Source organism: Eumetopias jubatus, unplaced genomic scaffold (assembly GCF_037043125.1).
Source record: "Eumetopias jubatus isolate StellerSeaLion01/CBP00866 unplaced genomic scaffold, mEumJub1_p1.0 scaffold_9, whole genome shotgun sequence".
Taxonomy (NCBI): domain Eukaryota; kingdom Metazoa; phylum Chordata; class Mammalia; order Carnivora; family Otariidae; genus Eumetopias; species Eumetopias jubatus.
In genome coordinates, this window is record NW_028274815.1 from 117,032,661 (window position 1) to 117,046,987 (window position 14,327).

The window sequence follows — 14,327 nt, forward strand, 5'->3', positions numbered from 1 at the left end:
TTCCAGGCCATTCTATGAAGCCAATATTATTGTAACACCAAAACCACATGGAGACATTAGAAGACAACCACAAATATCTCTTATGACTAGAGACACAGAAATCCCTAACTAAATCCTAGCAAATTGAATCCAGCAATACATAAAAATGATTATACACTGATCAAGTGAGATTTATCTCAGGGATGCCAAGTTGGTTCAACATATGAAATTCAATCAGAATAATACATCATATAAATAAAATAAAGGGCAAAATCCATACAATCATCTCAATAGATGCAGTACAAGCATTTGATAAAATCCAATACCCTATCATGATAACAACACTCAATGAACTAGGAATACAGAGGAACTTGTTCAACCTGATAAAGGTTATCTAAAATCCCAGGGGTGCCTGGGTGGCTCAATTGGTTAGGCATCTGTCTTTGGCTCAGGTCATGGTTCCCAGGTCCTGGGATCAAGCCCCACGTCGGGCTCCCAGCTCAATGGGGAGCCTACTTTTCCCTCTCCCCCACTGCTTGTGCTCTCTCTTGCTATCTCTCTCTCTCTCTCTCAAATAAATAAACAAAATCTTTAAAAAAATAAAAAATAAAATCCCACAGCCAACATCATACTTAATGATGAAAGATTGAAACTTTCCCCCCAGAATCAGAAATAAGACAAGGATTTCTGCTCTTTCTACTTAATTTCAATATGTATTATATTTGAGATTCTAGCCTGCACACTCAGGCAAGAAAAAGAAATAAAAGGCATCTGGATTGGAAAGAAAAAAGTATGAAGGTATACCTACCTATTCAGAAATGACATGATCTTGTATATAGAAAATCCTAAAGTATCTACAAAAAACCCAAAAAAACCTTGTTTATTAGATTTAATAAACAAGTTTAGTAAGGTTGCAGGATACAATATCAATATATAAAAATCAATTGTATTTCTATGCCCTAGCAATGGACAATCCAATAATGAAATTTAAAAGAGAATTCCAGGGGCACCTGGGTAGCCCAGTTGGTTAAGCATCTGACTCTTTTTTTAAAAAAATCTTTTGTTGGGCGCCTGGGTGGCTCAGTTGGTTAAGCGACTGCCTTCGGCTCAGGTCATGATCCTGGAGTCCCGGGATCGAGTCCCACATCGGGCTCCCTGCTCAGCAGGGAGTCTGCTTCTCCCTCTGACCCTCTTCCCTCTCGTGCCCTCTACCTCTCATTCTCTCTCTCTCAAATAAATAAAATTTAAAAAAAAAGAAAAAAATAAAAATAAAAAAATCTTTTGTTTATTTATTTGAGAAAGAGAGAACAATCAGAGGGAGAGGAAGGGACAAGCAGACTCAGCACTGAGCATGGACCCCGACATGAGGCTCGATCTCACAACCCTGAGATCATGACCTGAGCTGAAATCAAGAGTCAGATGTTTAACTGACTGAGCCATCCAGGCACCCCAAGCATCTGACTCTTGATCTCAGGGTCATGAGTTCAAGCCCCATGTTGGGATCTACACTGGGTGTGTAGCCTACTTTAAAAAAAGAGGGGGGGCACCTGGGTGGCTCAGATGGTTGGGCATCTGTCTTCAGCTCAGGTAATGATCCCAGGGTCCTGGGATGGAGCCCCACGTCGGGCTCCTGGCTCAGCAGGTAGTCGGCTTCTCCCTCTCCCTCTGCCTCTCCCACTGCTCATGCTCTCTCTCTGTATCTCTGTGTCTCAAATGAATAAATAAAATCTTTAAAAAGAGAGAGAGAGAGAGAGAGAGAGAGAGAATATTCCATTTACAATAGCATGAAAAAGTTAAATACTTAAGAATAAATTTAACAAAAGAAGTGTAAGATGTGTACAGGAGGGGCGCCTGGGTGGCTCAGTCATTAAGCATCTGCCTTCGGCTCAGGTCATGATCCCAGGGTCCCGGGATCGAGTCCCACCTTGGGCTCCCTGCTCATCGGGGAGCCTGCTTCTCCCTCTGACCCTCTCCCCGTCATGCTGTTTCTCTCTCTCTCTCTCAAATAAATACATAAAATCTTTAAAAAAAAAAAGATGTGTACACTGAATACAAATACTTATTGAAAGAGATTAAAGGCCTAAATAAATGGGAAAACATCCTGTATTCATTGATCAGAGACTTAATATATTAAGACAGCAATACTCTCCAAGCTAATCTACAGATTCATTGTAATCCCTATTAAAATTCCAGCTGCTTTTTTTGTAGAAATTGATAAGCTGATCATGAAATTCATATGGAAGTGCCAGGGATCCAGAACAGATCCCAAAGAAATCTTGAAGGAAAAAAAAGAAGCTGAGGACTCACCCTTGTTGATTCTAAAATTTACTACATAGCTGCAGTGATCAACAGTGTTTTACTGGCATAGAGATAGACATGGAATAGGACAGAGACTCCATAAATAAACCCTTACATTTGTGGTCAAGATGCTAAGACAATTTGATGAAAAAGGAATTATCTTTTCAAAAAGTAGTGCTGGAACAACTAGTTATCACCATGCAAAAGATGGAAGTTGGAATCCCAACATCACACACACACACACACACACACACACACACACACACACACACACAAATTAATTCAAAATGGATCAAAGACCTAAATATATGATTTAAAGCCATAAAATTCTTGGGGCACCTGGCTGGTTCAGTTGGTGGAGCATGGAACTCTTGATCTTGGGGTTGTGACTTCAAGCTCCCACATTGGGTGTAGAGATTACTTAAAAATAAAATCTTTTTTAAAAAGCCATAAACCTCTTCAGGGAAAACATAGATGTAAATATTTGTCTTAGATTAAGCAATGGTTTCTTAGCTATGATACAAAAAGCATGAGCAACAAAAGAAAAAAAAACAGATGAATTGGACTTCCCCCAAATAAAAATACTTTTGTGCTTCACAGGACACTATTAATAAAGTGAAAAGACACCCCACAATAGAAGAAAATATTTGTAAATCATATATCTGATAAGGATCTAGGATCCAGAATATATAAAGGATTCTTACAACACAGCAATAAAAAGACAAATAACCCAATTAAAAATAGGCAAAGGATTTGAATTGGCACTTCTCAAAGATACACCAGTGGTCAATAAGCACATAAAAAGATGCTCAACATCCTCAGTCATTAAGGAAATGCAAGTCAAAACTATAATGAGATACTAATTCACACCATCAAGAGTGGCTATAATAAAAAAGACAGACAATAACAAGTGTTGGCAAGGATGTGGAGAAAGTGGAACCCTAATATAGTGCTGCTGGGAATGTAGAATTGTATAGCCATTTTGGAATACATTTGACAGTTCCTAAAAATTCATCACAGAGTTACCATATGACTCAGCAATTCCACTCCTGTTACATACTCAAGAGAATGGGAGACACGTTTACACAAATACTTGTACAAGAATGTTCATAGCAGCATTATTCATAAGACAAAATGTGGAAACAATCCAAATGTCTATTAACTGATGGATGGATAAACAAAATGTGGTATGTTCATACAATGGAATCTTACGTTGCCTGAAAATGAATGAAGTACTGATATATGCTACAACATGGATGAGCCTTGAAGACATTATAAATGAAAGAAGAAGCCAGTCTCGAGAACCACATCTTATATGATTCCACTTACATGAAATTTCCAGAACAGGCAATCCATAGATATAGAAAGTAAGATTAGCAGTGCCTAGGGCTGAGGGGATGGAGTGGTGGCAGAGAGTCACTGCCAAAGGATACAGGATTTCTTTTAGGGGTGATGAAAATATTCTAAACGTACATTGTGGTGATGGATACACAGTTCTGAATATAGCTTTAAAAAACTGAATTGTGGGGTGCCTGGGTGACTCAGTTGGTTGAGTGTCCGACTCTTGATTTTAGCTCAGGTCATGATCTCAGGGCCATGGGATCAAGCCCCACATCTTGGGTTCCATACTCAGTGGGGAGTCTGCTTGGGATTCTTGCTCACCCTCTCCCTCTGCCCCTTCCCCCTGCTTACACACACACTCTCTCTCTCTCTCTAAAATAAATAAATAAATCTTTTTAAAAAACCCACTGAATTGCATACTTTAAATGGATGAATTTTATGGTATGTGAATTATATCTCAATAAAGATGTTACAAAGTGGTCACAAGAAAACAATCTTGAATATGAAGAAAGAATGCAATAGCTGCTTAAATCAGTGGCTATCTAAAAATGTTAATAATTATTAAAAAGAGAGAGAGAGAGAGCCTCTGGAGTTAGGGGAGGTCCATACTCTCTTTGCGCTTTCTCAGTCCACGGTCTGATGAACCTTCCACTGTGTCCACAGGGAGAATAAGGAGGTAAAATTATAAAATATTAGACCTGAACACTCTTGTCCTGATGATGAAATTGAAGCTGGGACGCACAAAGCAGCATGTCCAAGGTTCAACAGTTGGCTGGTACAAGAGCTAGAACTAGACTTTGGGCCTTCTGACTTGTGTTCCTGAGTTGTTGCTACGACACCATGCCCTGGTCGGGGGGCGGGGGCAGTGGGCAGGAGTCACAGGTTGCAGGGGTAACAGGATTCTCAAGCTCTTGTCCACATCCAAAAGCAGGAGAGGTAAAAGTGTCAGGAAAACAGTGGGATGAGTAACTCTTGACCCTCATTTTCCAGGACATTCTACAACAGAGGAAAGAGTGAATAGAAAGTTCATCTGCCCATGCTTCTACATGTGAATATTTGTTCATAGCTGTGTGCCCTTGGATAATCAGTCAGTGCCCCTCTCTGAAAGGGAATTTATAATTGCTAAAGATACCTTCCAGCTCTGATTACTAGGATTCTAAGTTCCTAAGTCCAGACAGCTAGTGCTTGAGCAATTAATTCTAAGCGTCCTAAAAGTGCCCTTCTTGTTCTCGGAATGACTTCAGAATATTTGGCTTAGGCCTGTCCCATGACAGATAGACTACTGGAGGTCATGCTGGAGTTTACATAAGAAATAAACAAATCTGGAATAAATGTAAACAATTGCCTCCCTAGTGTATTCTAAAAATCTCCTTCTGGGTGGCTTGGATTACTTTGATTCCTCCACCTTTTAATTCAGTTCAAAGTGTATCTCTTGATTTGAGGCCTCCTGCCAGCTGGCCTGAGGTTCAGGGTTTTGTACCGAATTCAGCCAACTGTTGCTGAGTCCTTTTTGATGCAAAGCATTGTGCTAACTGCTCTCAGGGATGCAGAAAGGGGTAAAACATGATCCCTGCCCAGGAGCTCATGGTCTGGAGGAAGAGGCAGACAGACCAGGTCATTTTAACACAGAAGGAGTGAAAATGTCACAAAGTAATTACAAGCTATGCACTGAGGAAAAAGGAATCAGGGAAAGCTGCACAGGGGCCATATATTCCATCTGAGCCCTGAAGAAAGAGCATTTTACTAGGTGAAGAGGGGAGAGATGTTTCTCTCCTCTTCGGCTAAGATCTTTGAGGAAGGATAATATCTTATTTATCAACATGTTCCTGACACCTAGCATAATATGTAATATAAGGAAAGAGGCCAATATGTCTTTATTCAACAAGTGAATAATGCGTGGATTCCGGACTGATATAACAGCACAAAGGCAACGGGGGTGAAAGTGCCCTGTATGTTTGGGGAACGGTAAATGGTCTGATGTGGCTGCTCTGAGTTAAGTTTATGTAAGGAAATGTGGGAGATAAAATGAGACACTTGGGTACCAGATTAAGAATGGCATGCTAAGGGGTGCCTGGGTGGCTCAGTTGGTTAAGCGACTGCCTTTGGCTCAGGTCATAATCCTGGAGTCCTGGGATCGAGTCCCACATTGGGCTTCCTGCTCAGCAGGGAGTCTGCTTCTCCCTCTGACCCTCCTACCTCTCGTGCTCTCTCTCTCTCTCAAATAAATAAATAAAATCTTAAAAAAAAAAAGAATGGCATACTAAGGAGTTATACTTAATTCTACGGGCTAATTATATAGGTTATCTATTTCCTCCTCTAGGAAATATTACCCTTGTTCATCTTTGTGTCCTTAATATCTAGAACAGCCACAGGGATTTAGAAGATAGACAACAAATGGCTGGATGAAAGAATGTACTGAAAATTTTTGAGAAAGGAAGCTATTTCATCCAATCTCAGTTTATACTACTACTAATCCTTCACTTTTATATGTAATTTTATTTTTTTTAAGATTTTATTTGCGAGAGAGAGAGAGAGAGAGCTCATGAGCAAGGGGGAGGGGCAGAGGGAGAGGGAGAAGCAGACTCTTCGCTGAGCAGGGAGCCTGATGAGGGGCTTGGTCCCACCACCCTGGGATCATGATTTGAGCCAAGGCAGATGCTTATGGACTGAGCCACCCAGGTGCCTCTATATGTAATTTTATAGTTACAGAAACACTTTTATTCTATTATCTCATTAAAAATTTTGCTGATACACCCAACAAGTTCATCAGGAAAGAAGGGCAAATATTCTCATTTCCTGGCCAATCTTGTGAAACTGAGTGAAGGAAATCTCTTTCCTGGTCAATCTTGTGAAACTGAATAAAGGAAACCTCTTTCAAAATGGAGTGGGGGGGGTTGTTGCCTGGGTGACTAAGTTGGTTAAGCGTGTTGGTTTTGGCTCAGGCCCTGATTTCACGATCATGAGATCGAGCCCCGCAGCAGGGTCTGCTTAAGATTCTCTCTTTCCCCTCCCCTTCTGCTCCTACCCCTGCTCACTCGCTGTCTCTAAAATAAATAAATGAATCTTTAAAAATAACAAAAATAAAAATAAATAAATAAAATGGAGCCGGGAGGCCAGCAGGGGGAGCTCTCACCCCCTTACCAACTCTGTCAGTTGCAGACCCCAACATGAAGAGACAGACCTTGCATTCCCAGCAGGAGGAAGCCTGTTTTACTGCTCCAGCAAGAGGAAGATTTTCTCTTGGCCTGACAATAGTGCGGCCAATGAGAAACGGCCACAACTCAGCCAATGAGAAACCATCACCACCCTGAACTCTCACTTTGCTCAAAGGGACTTTCCTTCAAAGCAATCCCTCCCAACTTCCTCCTTTTTCTCTATAAAGTAACATTCCTCTCCTTTGTTCTCCTGACTTGCCTAAGGTTTTGCCCTAGTTTGCTGGTCCCAAATTGAAAAATTTGAAAATCAATGAATGTAATTCATTGTATTGACAGGTTAAAGAAAAAACACATGATATCTCAATTGATGAAGAAAATGCATTAACAGAATTTAACATTGTTCATGATAAAATCTCTTAACAAATTAGGAACAGAATGAAACTTCTCTAACCTTAAAAAAAAAAAAGGCCTCTACAAAAAAGCATCATACTTAATGGTGAAAGCCTGAATGTTTTCTCCCTAAAGTTGGGAACACAAAAGGATGTTCACTCTTGCCACTCCTATTCAATATTATCCAGAAAATTCTAACTAATGCAACAAGACCAGGGAATAAAGAAGACATATGGATTGGAAAGGAAGAAATAAAACTTGTCTCTATTAGTAATCAAAAATGATTGTCTAGGTAGAAAATTCTATTTAATCTACAAAAAAATTCCTACAACTAATTAATAAATTTAGCAAAGTCATAGGATTCAAAGTCATAATATAAAAATCAATTGTATTTCTATATAGAAACACAAGCTGGCAACAAGCAATTGGAAAACCAAATTAAATAAACAATATAATTTATAACTACACCAAAGTAATGAAATACTTAGGGATAAATATAACAAAATATGTGATCGATTTTTATGCTGAAAACTATAAAATACCAATGAAGGAAATCAAAGAAGACTAAATAAATGGAGCAGTAGAACATGATTAGAAGCTCAATTCTGTTAGGATGTCAATTCTCTCCAAAGTGAAATAAACAGAGATTCAACACAATCCCAACCGAAATCCCAGCAGGGTTTTTTTTCTTATAGATAGCAATAAGTTGATTCTAAAATTTATATGGAAAGGCAAGAGAACTAGAAAGCTAAAACAATTTTGGAAAAGTAGAACAATGTTGGAGAACTCACACTATCTGGTTTCAAGACTTACTACAGTTATACACTAATAAAGACAGTGTGGTATTGGCAAAAGGATAGACACACTTGGATCAATAGAACAGAATAGAGTCCAGAAATAGATTGGCACAAATATGGCCAATTGATTTTTTTACAAAAGTGCAATGGGGAAGACTGTCTTTTCAGCAAATGATGCTGGAGTAATTAGACATTCATATGCAAAAATGTGATCCTTGACCTATACCTTGTATTTTCTATTTTAAAAAAATTCAGTTGAAATGGATCATGGACCTAAATGTAAACCTATAAACTTTTAGAAGAAAGCAAGGGAGAAAAATCCTTGTCACCTTAGGTTAGACAGAATTCTTAAATGCAACATCAAAGTGAAATTCATAAAAAGAATACTTGATAAATTTGACTATAGGGGTAGAGAACACATCAGCGTTGCAGGACTTAAGGGTGGGAGAAGGTTTTGACTCCAAAGGGGTACCACATGGACATTTTTAGGGAATGATGAACTATTCTGTATTTTAATTATGGTGGTTATATGACTGCATTGGTCAAAACTCACAGAACTCTACACCAAAAAGTAAATTTTAGTAATGTAAATTACAATTGAGTTATATAAACGTATATGTATATATATGAATTTTTTAAGTTTTTCTCCTCATATTACTATCAAGTCTCATCTAACAGATTCTGTATTTGTATCATTATTTTTCTTTTAAGATTTTATTTATTTATTTGCCAGAGAGAGAGAGCGCACAAGCAGGGGGAGCGGCAGGCAGAGGGAGACGCAGGCTCCCCCCTGAGCAAGGAGCCCGATGCGGGACTCGATCCCAGGACCCTGGGATCATGACCTGAGCTGAAGGTAGATGCAGAACCGACTGAGCCACCCACGTACCCTATAATTATTTTTCTTGAGCCCAAGATTAGGACTGCCATAATGCCTGTTAATTTTTCATTTCCTCTCCTTCCATAGAACCTGAAACTTTATGATCAGCAATTTATTCTTTTTGAGTAGGTTATTGTTTTTCTGTGTCAGGAAGGTCCACCTCCTTTTGTTGGGAGAGGTAAAAGACCATACTACCTGCCATTGGCACTTTAACAGGGATCCAGTGACTGCGTTAACTAGCTGTCATGGTGGATGGCGGTGAGCGGGCCTCTGAGGGGCCAGGACACAGGACAGAGGTGGTCTGATAGAAGGACAGGGAAAGAAAGGCCTGCAGCAAGCCCAGCCACAGGACACTAGATGCCGGGGCTGGCCACAGGGGGGCGGGCAGCGGTCAGGGAGCAGAGCTGAGACCCCGCCAAGAACATACTGTGCTGACTTCACAGCTTTGCCTCCGGCTGGCTCTGAACTTCAGCCAGTGTCTTCTTGAGCTTTCATTCTCTCCCTTCTGAACCTGTCAAGTGTCTGCTCACAAGTGTTCTACAGTGTAAATAAGATCTTCTTCCTTTGAGTCCATTTATTCAATAAATATTTATCATAACTGCGTCTAATAATACTCCCTTCTGTTTCTCTTTTGATCCAAGAAAAGGAGAATTAGCTCTGATTTCCGAGAAGGAAATAAAGTCTCAGGAATGTTAAGTGATGTATACAGTTACTTTTATTTCCTATGGAGGCCTGGACTCTCTCTCCATTATCTATACTCTGCTGCCCTCTACTGTGCACACAGCATTAGGTACTAAATTGCAAGGACACTCAACAACACAGTTGTCCCAATCTGAGAGTTTTAATTTGTTAACAAATATTTATTGAGATCTTACCATGTGCCAGGGGAAAAAAAGACAGACATGGTCCTTGTGCATATGGAGCTTATGATGTAGAGGGAGAGATAGAATTACACAAATAATTATGTAATTACAAGTTGGATAAGCACTATGCAATGGAAGGTGCTGTGGGGGGTGTAGACAAGGGGTGTGTAGCCTAGTCTGGAGGATCAGGGAAATCTAGCATGTGTAATCCACAGGAGTAGCTTATTCATTGGAGATATTGTGGGTGCCTCTCAGGCCTCTGGCATGAAGTGGGCAAATGGAGTACTGTTACTAAGCTGGGGAAGCCTAGAGGATGGGATTTTGCATGGGAAGAGCATGACCTTGGGGGGGCACCTGGGTGGCTCAGTCAGTTAAGCATCTGCCTTTGGCTCAGGTCATGATCTCAGGGTCCTGGGATTGAGCCCCATGTCAGGCTCCCTACTTAGTGGGGAGCCTGCTTCTCCCTCTTCCTCTGCCTGCCACTCCCCCTGCTTGTGCTCTCTCTCTCTCTCTCTCAAATAAATAAATAAAATCTTAAAAGAAGAACAACAACAACAACATGAGCTTGGCTTTGGCCTTCTTCAGTTTGGAAACACTGTGAGACATTCAGGTATAGATGTGGAATGAGCAAGTGGTATTTGAAATTGTGGTAATGGGTGAAATCTCTTAGTAAGAAAAGAACAGAAAGGTAAGAGAGCTTATCACTGCCATGAGAAACTCCTGGATTTAAAAGTCCAGTTGGAGGACATGGAATTAGACCAGAAAGCTTGGGATGAGGAACCAGAGAGGAAGGGAGGAAGGTCAGGAGAGTGTAATAAGGCCAAAGCCAAGGGGAGAGTGTGTTTCAAGGGGGAGACTGTCAACTGTGGTAGAAGTTATGAACAAATCAAGTCGAAGTTATTTACCTGGCTGGCCCGGTGGAATTGAGGTCCAATTTCAGAGCCCTGGAGCCTGAGAGGACTTCCTAGAAAACCCTCCAGAGGCCACCACAATGTGTTGCCTTGGACAAGTGGTCCTGATACTCTTTTTTTCACATACCACCAAAATAATTTTGATAAATGATGTCACTCTATAATTAAAAGATGTTTCTCTGAAACTGATATTTTTAAAAGTCCCTTTGTTACCTCCAGGATTTTTTTTATTGCCTTGGGCAATATACCCTAGTAAGATTCTGGGTGGGCCAGGGATATACTTTCTTATGAAGACTAGCAGAACTACAGTTAAGAAGGAAAATCCCCAGGGCGGGCTCCCCACTCAGCGAGGAGTCTGCTTCACCCTCTCCCTCCGCCCCTCCCCCAACTCATGCTCACGCTCTCTCTCTCTCTCTCTCTCTCTCAAATAAATAAATAAATAAATAAATAAATAAATAATAAAAAGAAAGGAAAAGCCGTTTGGAGCCTCATTTCCAGGAACTTTCTCAGGTAGAGTACATATGGAAGTTGAGGATATAGAAATTAATTCCCTTAAAAATACCAGTGCACGATTACCTCTTGAGAAATCTTCATGTCTCATAGGGATATTGCATATCTCCATTTGGAAGCCAGATTTGCAAAGGAGTAGGGACAACCTAAAGCTACTGTCAGGTCCTTGGAACCTAGAACTGACTGATGGAGCTGGCTGGCCCTGATGAAATCAGACCCCGATTTTATTTTATTTTATTTTATTTTATTTTATTTTATTTTATTTGTTTGTTTACAGACCCCCATTTTAAAAGCCTGAACTTGTGTAAGGAGATTCAGAGATAGGTGTGGGCGGTTTGGGGGGAATCCTCCAAGGGGCCTTCAGGCTCAGGCATCTCCCACCACTCCAGGGGACCATCTTTAAACTATATCATGACTCTCAGAAGCAAGAGCCAGCCATCAGGGCCTGTTGTCCTCAGTGAGATTAGAGTCCAGCCAGATTTAGCAACATGAGGGGGAGGTGTAACCTGGAAGCAATCTGACTCATTATTTAGCATACCCACCCAAACGTATCCACTCCAACTCATTCATTCTCTCAAATCCCATGTGCTAGGCAATGGGTGAGGTGCTAGGGTTACCAAAAAAATCATAAGCCACAGGCCAAGCCCCGAAGAAGCTCCGGGAGAGAGACTTTTAAACACATAGTTGTAATTCATTGGAGGGAAGAGTGAATAAGGCTTGGTGCCAGAGCTGGGGGAGCACCAAAGAAAGAGCATCGTGGGTAAGAGCGTTCAAGGAAAACGTCCCAAAGCAGGTGACATTTGAGTGATTTTTTGACAGGCATGTAGTGCATCAGTTAGAAAAAGAGAGGGTGGTGGCAAGGTGGTTCAGGTAGAAAGAACAGCACACCACGTTCACAGCCCGTGGTGAAGGGGTGCTCGACCTCTGCGGTCACCCAGGGACTCACTCTTAGAAGGGCCCCCGTCCTTGTTCCAATGCTCTGCTGTCACTCTCTTGGAATCTTAATATTTTTTTAACCAAGGGCCCTGCATTTTCATTTTGCACCAGGCCCAGCCAATTATGTAGCAGGTCCTGCAAGGGGACAAGATGAAAGCAGGGGGACCTGTTGAGAAGCTATTCCTGTTGTCCAGGCAAGAGATAATGAGGGGCTAAATTAAGATCATCTTGTCACAACAGCACTACAGACCCACGTTATTCTTTTCAACACCTACCTATTGTCCCTCTGTTTAGATGCAGCTGTTTCTACAGTTGGAAAATATTTAGGCTGATTTTGATCTTTTGTAATCATAAAGACTGCTGCAATGAATAATTTTGTACATTTGTCCTTGTACGCATGTAAGGATTATCTCTCTAGGATCAATTCTCAAAATTAGAATTGATGGGCCAAAGGTATGCTCATTTCCAAGACTGACAGGCATTGCTAATTTGCGCTCCAAAGAAAGCATACCAATTTATACCCCTTCCAACAGTACTTTTATTATACCCTCATTAACACTTTGTAACATCCAACTTTTTGATATTTGCAGTCTTGTTGGTGAGAAAGCAAGAACTCATTGTTCTAATTTGCCTTTCTTTAATCACAAATGAGGTTGGTCATTTTTAAAAAAAGATTGTAACTCCATTTATATTCTCTTAAGAGGAAACACATTTTGCCATTCTTGAACTGGGTTATAGGTTCTTTTCTTATTGCTTTCTAAGAGATGTCTTATGTTAAGAAAATTAATAGTGTGGCACCTGGGTGGCTCAGTCGTTGGGCGTCTGCCTTCGGCTCAGGTCCTGGTCCCGGGGTCCTGGGATCGAGCCCCGCATCGGGCTCCCTGCTCCGCGGGAAGCCTGCTTTTCCCTCTCCCACTCCCCCTGCTTGTGTTCCCTCTCTCGCTTTGTCTCTCTCTGCCAAATAAATAAATAAAATCTTTAAAAAAAAAGAAAATTAATAGTAAATATATTACCTAGTCTATTGTTTATTTACTATATATATAGATACATAAAATTTTTGCCATGCAAATTAAGGCCTAAAGTTTTGCGACTGCCCACCTAAGTGAACCGCTTTTCCTTCTACCTTCATATTACAATATATGCCCTTTTTTCAGGGAATGGCCTTTAGAGACTATTACAGTTACTTTTTAAAAAGTTCAACTCATATTTGTTTATTTTTCTAATAGATAATCCATCCACATAGTTAAAAAGTCAAAGGACACAAAAATGTAGACAGTGACAAATCTCCCTGTCATCCCGTCCCCCCGCCATATAGTTTCCCTCCAGGAAAGTAATTACTGTTCTCAGCGCCCTGGGGATCCTTCCATATTTTACATGTAAACAGGCCAGGGCACACACGCACACATTTGTTCCCCATTATCACACAAATAGTGGCATACTCTACCCTGTATTCTTCACCTGGCTTTTTTTTTTTTTTTTCATTTAAGATTACAAGCTTTGCGCAGTGGCAGTATTGTAGCCAATGAGGTTTATCTGAGGCACGATTATTGCTAATTGAAAACTTCTCATTTAAGATTACATTTTGGAAACAATTTCCTATCAGTTCATTAAGTAATTCATTTTTTTATAATGGCCTCATAGGGTTTCACTGAATATACATGATTCTGAATACATTCGCAAGGGGAAAATACCCCTAAGTCACTGGATTTGAGGCTGGATGTTGAGACAGAAGCGGGGAATTGAACTGGGGCTTCTGTACATCCTGAACAATCGGACCCTTTCTTTCCTCCGTGCCTCTGCCTTCCCATCTCTGCCAGTTAAAAGTTCGCATAGTCTTCCATTGCTTATGCATGGTAATGAGCAACGTATATTGCAGGTAAAACACTTAGTGTAAAAAACATCATCTGCTTATATAGGCTCATCTCAAATGCTACTTCCTTTGTGGAGCTTTCCTTGAGCTCTGTGATTTTTTCCAGCCAGAGTGACCTCGCCTCCTTGTGAAATCCTATAGGAGATTCTAATGTGTTGTGGTTATTTGTCACATCTTATATGTGCTCAAGTCTTCACTCTTTTACCTGAACACTGTCTTACTCACCCCAGTACTTTCCAGAATGGCTTAGTAATGTTTATACCTAATAGAGGTAATTAATGAATGAGGAAATGTACAAAGAGTTAAGGACATAAGCTTTTGTGTCAGACATTTGGTGTTTTTCCCTGGTTTGGCTGTTTTCTGGGTGTCATTGGGTAAATCACTTTTCTTCTCACCCTTT

The 14,327-nt window shown here is 40.6% G+C and overlaps 1 non-coding gene across 1 annotated transcript; it reads left to right on the forward strand.

Moving 5' to 3' along the window:
- The first annotated feature begins 13,550 nt into the window (after positions 1-13,550).
- On the forward strand, positions 13,551-13,696 carry LOC114220870 (U4 spliceosomal RNA). Its single transcript, XR_003611647.1, has one exon. It is a non-coding gene; the product is annotated as a U4 spliceosomal RNA (small nuclear RNA).
- The last annotated feature ends 631 nt before the right edge of the window (positions 13,697-14,327 follow it).